The sequence below is a fragment of the Falco biarmicus genome, unplaced genomic scaffold (genome assembly GCF_023638135.1).
Source record: "Falco biarmicus isolate bFalBia1 unplaced genomic scaffold, bFalBia1.pri scaffold_27, whole genome shotgun sequence".
Classification (NCBI taxonomy): domain Eukaryota; kingdom Metazoa; phylum Chordata; class Aves; order Falconiformes; family Falconidae; genus Falco; species Falco biarmicus.
The window spans coordinates 980,850-986,621 of record NW_026611833.1 but is presented as its reverse complement, the minus strand read 5'-3'; the positions used below and the strand labels follow the sequence as shown (position 1 = coordinate 986,621).

Below are 5,772 nucleotides of genomic sequence, written 5' to 3'. Positions count from 1 at the left end.
CTACCTTGGTGAGAAGTCCCTGCATAACAACTGTAGAGAGTGAGTCAGCTTGACCTAGCTTTGTGAACACTGAATCAGAGTTGGGTAACCGAGGAGTTTAGACAATCCCCCCGCCCCCCCCCTTTGGACTTGTTTCAGTTCAGGACCGGTCCATTTCCATCACATCTAGGCGGAGCTTGAGTGACTTTGGTCATGCATATTGTTGTTACTAACTGGTGTTGTGTGCCCAGCGAGGTGTAGTAGTACCTTGGAGGCAGGCAGCTTTGAGGTGGAGGTGTGCGTTAGTATTACAATGGGATTATTTCAGCTGAGGAAAGTAATTTCACCATAACGGTTGGCTCAGCCACAGACATCTCCTGGATCTTCGTGTGCCAGCTGGTGTGCAGCTTATCGGCTGTGTGGTGCCACCTGGTTCCCTTTCCTGCAGGGAGCGCGACGGCCTGGCCGTGGTGTCTCCACTCCGCACCATCCTCCGTCACCACTATCCGCGTGCGCTGAGCTGCCAGGAGGTGTTGCTTAGGGCACTGTGGTGATACGGATTCTGTGCATGCCAACCATCCTGAAGGCCATAGCTGCATTTTACCCTAAAAAAGCTTTCTGTAATGCTACGCTTCTGTTAGGACGCAGTTTGGTCGAATTCCCGCCCCTCAGGGTGATTTTCCCACACACCTGCAGGCAGCAGGACTAAGGTCATCTTTTGCCTGCTTGGGCTCGGGCTAAAATCCCTTCCCTGACTATTCTTCAGCTTTTACAGCCTTTGAGCCTTCCCTTGGGCCTGGTTGATAGCCCTTTGCCATTTCACCCTGTTCACAGCCAGCGTGAGTCTAGGTACCGACTATCTCAAAGAACTTCAGTTACACGATAAACCTGCTTTTTTGTAAATTAAGTCTAGCATTTTAATTTCAAAGGGAACTATGGGAACTCCTGTCCGCATGGTGACCTAGCATAAGCAATGATGGAAAGGTGCATCAGATGTGACCTCCGTGTCAGCTCAGTGTGCCTCAGACAGACTGCGTTTGGCACTCCGTGGCATGCTGCGCAGCTCCAGAAATTCATGCTAGGGAAAAAATGGGCAAAAATAATAGTCATGTAGACACATGAGTTAGGAAGAAATGCTATAAATTAGGTATTTCTGTTGACTGAGGCAGTTGATCTTGCTTGTGGATCTTTGGGGTGTGAACTTGATGCTGAACGACTCGTTTTTCATTTGACATGCCAGAATTATTTTAAAAGAGATAGAAGAGAAGCTTATGAAATAGAATAGGTTATTGAGTCTTCCTAAAATGCTCACAAGGATTATGTATAAAGCCAAAGTGAAGGATGATGGAATAAAATTCTGTGCTTTACAAGTAAATGCAGTACACTTAACTAGGACCCTGCACGGAGATCAGGTTTCTTTCTGTTTTTAAAATCCAAAAGAAGTTTAGGAAGTCTTAGAGGTTAGTATTGTGGGAAATAAATGGCTCTTCCACAAAAAATTCCACGTCAGCAAGGCTCTTTGAACAATTCTTTTTGAAATCGGTTCTAACTACAGCCAGTTAGCAGTTTAATGTTGAAATGTATACTTGCTCTCCTATAAAGCAGTATTTCGTTTGCATTTCAGTGCTGTGAGTCTTGACAAATTTGGGAAGAGCCCGAGGGAAATTTTTCATCCTGAGATACAGAAGGTAGGAGGCGACTTCTTTTTTTTTTGTTTGGTTGTGGCTTTTTATTCTTTTCTGGAAAAATAAGTCGTTGGGTATGAATGCTAGTGGTTTGTTCCTTTCGGTAGCAGGATAATTGTGGATAACTGACTAGCTGAAAAGGGTCGCATAGACATAGTCCAGCTGGCTGGACAAAAATGCACATCGCTCTCAGCTTATCTGAAGTAAAGCAAAATACACTGTCTTTGGCTGTCCTTGTTACACAGTAACAGGAAGATTTCGGTGGGAAAAGAATGTTGCAGGTGGGAACAGAAAACTACAGAAGAGAAACTAGGGGTGGGCTTGGTATTTAGGCAACTAACCAATAATGAGCTTAACTTCTGTAATATGTATGAGCTAATTATAAGAAGGCATAAAAGGTGACTGTAAGGTTCAATAAACGAAGTCTGCTGATCACTCATATTGAGTGACTGTGTCTTCCCTCCGTCGCGACAGATAATAATGAGGAGTAGGGTTACAGTTACAAAATAAGCTGTCTTTATCGGTTGAACTGGCTACTTTGAAATTAAACAAATATACGAGTATGTTCCAGGGGGTTTTGTGCTGTCTTCAGTACCAGTGTGCTAAAGATATTGATTTGTTTACAGGATTTATTTGCTCTTGAAGAGCAAGAGGTAAATGTAAACTTTTCACTCCTAGCACTTACTTAGTGACTTATACCAACTTCGGTACTGACTGCTTATTGCAGTAAAAAAATGTGGTATTTCTGTGCAAATATGAGATGGAAAATCATTTAAAGCACCGGCATAATATATCCTATTAATAGATGAGCAACTTAGTGCTATCATAAAATTCATAATCTATGATCAAAAGTAAATTATTAGGTATCTGCTACTTGAGCATGCAATAGAGCTGGCATGAAGTGTATATTCCCGTGTGAGGGCGTATACAAAAGATGTATAAAAAAGTCCTTAGAGGAAACATTGTTTTGGGTCTTTTGTTTGATTGTCTGTTTATCCTGTACTATTTGGTTTTATTTCTCAGGGACCTGTGAATTTTAAATTTGGAGTCCTTTATGCTAAGGGTGGGCAGCTTACAGATGATGAAATGTTCAGCGATGGTGAGTTTTTCACCTTTTTCTTGGCTGACGGTTGCATCAAATATTGAGCTTCACTGTGAGTACAAACAGTCACAGTCGTGACCCTCTTAGAATTCATCTTAGGAGCCTTGAAGACTTGTATATAAATCAAATTGTTATACTGGATAAACTGTTTCTTTTTCTCTAGTGTGCGTTCCCACAATTAAGTGGTGTGGAGCTGAAGGGGACTACAATGGAATGGGGATGGAGCCGTTTGGACCGAGTCTTGAAGATCTCTTCAGTTTTTGTTCAAGGAAGTTTAGTCTCGAGACAGTCCTATTACTCGCTGACCAAATGGTAGGAACCTGCTTTGCTGATCTTGACGGTGCAGTGTGTTGGAATATTCAGATTCCTTGAGAGATCAGAACCAAATACGTTGTTTCTGTAATTTAGAGGTGAATAGGCCTGTTATCATGAAAGAAAAGACTCAACATTGGTTTTGTTGCGCTTAAATACAAAGTGCCCCATCTAAAGTGATTACAAAGTTTTAATTGATTTTTAAAAAGCAGACTTGCGCTGTTTGCAAACCGTCTGTTGCACTGCTCAAAGACAAAAGAAATTCGCCCGAGAAAGTTTTTGGAAACAAATGTAAAATAGACACGGGGAAAGAGCTGGAGAGGTTTATGTGTTGTCTGTCGAATTATGTTCTCTTTAATGCCCTTACGTTTTACAATAAAAAGTTTCATTACCTCTTTTATCGTTAAGACAATCTTGCTAGTGTTTTTATACGGAAAAAAGTGTACGCCTAGTCTCTCTCGAGTGATTTATGGTTGGTTTGGGGTTTTTTTTCCTCTTTATCTAGATTAGTTGAATTGAATACGTTCACTCTGAGAACTTCATCCACTGAGATGTGAAGCCAGACAACTTCTTAATGGGCCTTGGGAAGAAAGGCAATCTTGTCTACATAATAGACTCTGGGTTAGCAAAGAAGTAGCGAGACTCTCAAACTCACCAACATATCCCATATCGTGAAAATAAAAACTTAACAGGAACCGCCTGTTATGCATCCATCAACACGCATCTTGGAATCAGCGAGCTGGAGAAAGCAATAAATAAAAACTTTGAAAGTGTCGATGCACTTAATTTTAGCACAAGTAGATGTTGCTTTAATGAGGCATAGAGTATGATCCTTATTTATGGCACTTAACAGCGCAGTGTGCTTGGCCTCTTATCTCTTGATTGGGTGGGAATTGGTCCGACTGTAATTCTCAGGAATTAGCACCTTTTTTTTTAATAATTGCAAGGGTGATAGGCTTTTTCTTGTACTGTTTATCGTGGGCATAGTAACTCAGCTATCCCTTGTTTTTCAAAGGTTTTTTATGACGGTCTTGTTGCACAGTCTTTTGTTTTTCTAGTACTCCTTTTTTATACTGTTGTAGAGCAATCTCACGGAGATGACTTGGAGTCCTTGGGCTACGTACTGATGTATTTTAACCTGGGCTCCCTCCCCTGGCAGGGACTGAAAGCAGCGACAAAGAGGCAGAAATAGGAACGTTATCGGTGAAAAGACAATGTCTACACCCGTTGAGGTTTTGTGTAAAAGGATATTCTTGTAAGTTACTTTTCTGCGGCACTAGGCTTACGTGTTCATGGTTTAGTGGGATTTCTTTTTGCTTTACGCTGAATCCTACCAGTCTTTTTACTTGTGTGTGTGTGTGTCTCTCTCTCTTTTTTTTTTTTTTTTTTTCCCCTTTTTCTTTTTTTCTGAATTCCCCCAACCCTGCCCATGGTTGGGCGTGTCTGTGATAGAGATACTGTGCCTTCAAGACTGGGATCTTTCTGTTCATAGACCGTTTCTAATTATCCTTTGTCTTAACTATTAGTAAACAATCCCTGAGGTGCCCTCAATTCAAAGGGTAGCTTAGTACATCTGATTTGCACTGTGTTGTGTGTGCATGCGTCGGTGTTGGCTGGATGACTCTTGACAGCAAACAGCATTTTGAGAAACTACCCATTTCTTCATATGGGTGGGTACTGTTTCTTGAATTAATTGGATTGCAGTCAGATGCACCTATTGCAGTTGTTTCACTTGAGAATTGTCATTCCAGGTTCACGTAGTTTGGCCTGTTGATGGTCAGCATCTGTGAGAGGTGTAAGAAACCCTCCTATATCCTAGCATCGTGCTTCAAAGCTTTTCTGTTTCTCAGCTTGGTATTCACGCCACAGTAATAATGAGGTGGTTTTGAGCCCTGCAAAATGATACTTAAATCGATTTTAAAACTTGTTAACGTTCGCTGCCGTCAGGGAATATTGATGATCTTTCACCAAGAGTGCTGTCCCTATTCTGTCCACGCTCTTGGCTTCAGCAGCTAGGTATGACAATGGGAACTATGGTTTCTGTCATGGCTGTGTGAAAACTTACTGGCTTCCATCTGTTTCAACTGTGCCTTCATAGGTGTTCCTTTACATTCATTAACGGTGTTTTTTCTCTGGGGTTAACAGGCAGGAAAGACTAATCAACTTTTCTTGCGCTCTCTGTTAGAATTTCTATCTTAACGTAAATTACTAATATATAATTTCAGCCAGAAAGACTTGAGCTTGTTAGAGAAAATTTGCTTTTCATTTTCCCAGTTCTTGCTTACTCCGTAGCGGGCAAGATGGCTCAAATTGTTGCAAGTTTTCATAGCTTGTGCTCTTACTACCTTCATAATGTTAAAGTAATTCTTCCATAATCAAAACGCACCCTTAGATGTTAACCGGGTTACCAATTAAAGTCATGGTTTTCCCGTTATCTTTATACCTTGTTCTTAGTCAGGAAAACCTCAAGTATCTGGGTCATGGGGCAAGGTTATTAAGGAGAACTTTGATTGGCTAAGTGTAAGACTATAGAAAATCATTCATACCGCTTCTTACCAGGAGAACAGTAAAGAACAGCAGCTGTTTGTCCATACCCGTTCCAAGTGTGTCAGTTTCCGTGGTAAGTCCTAAGTAAATACGCTGCTGCTGTTCCTGTTTCAGGAAGTGCTTAGACCATACTCCTGGTAGAAAGCA

At 41.3% G+C, this 5,772-nt stretch overlaps 1 pseudogene; it reads left to right on the top strand.

Moving 5' to 3' along the window:
* Positions 1-2,874: 2,874 nt before the first annotated feature.
* Positions 2,875-4,422, top strand: LOC130143351 (casein kinase I-like; annotated as a pseudogene).
* The last annotated feature ends 1,350 nt before the right edge of the window (positions 4,423-5,772 follow it).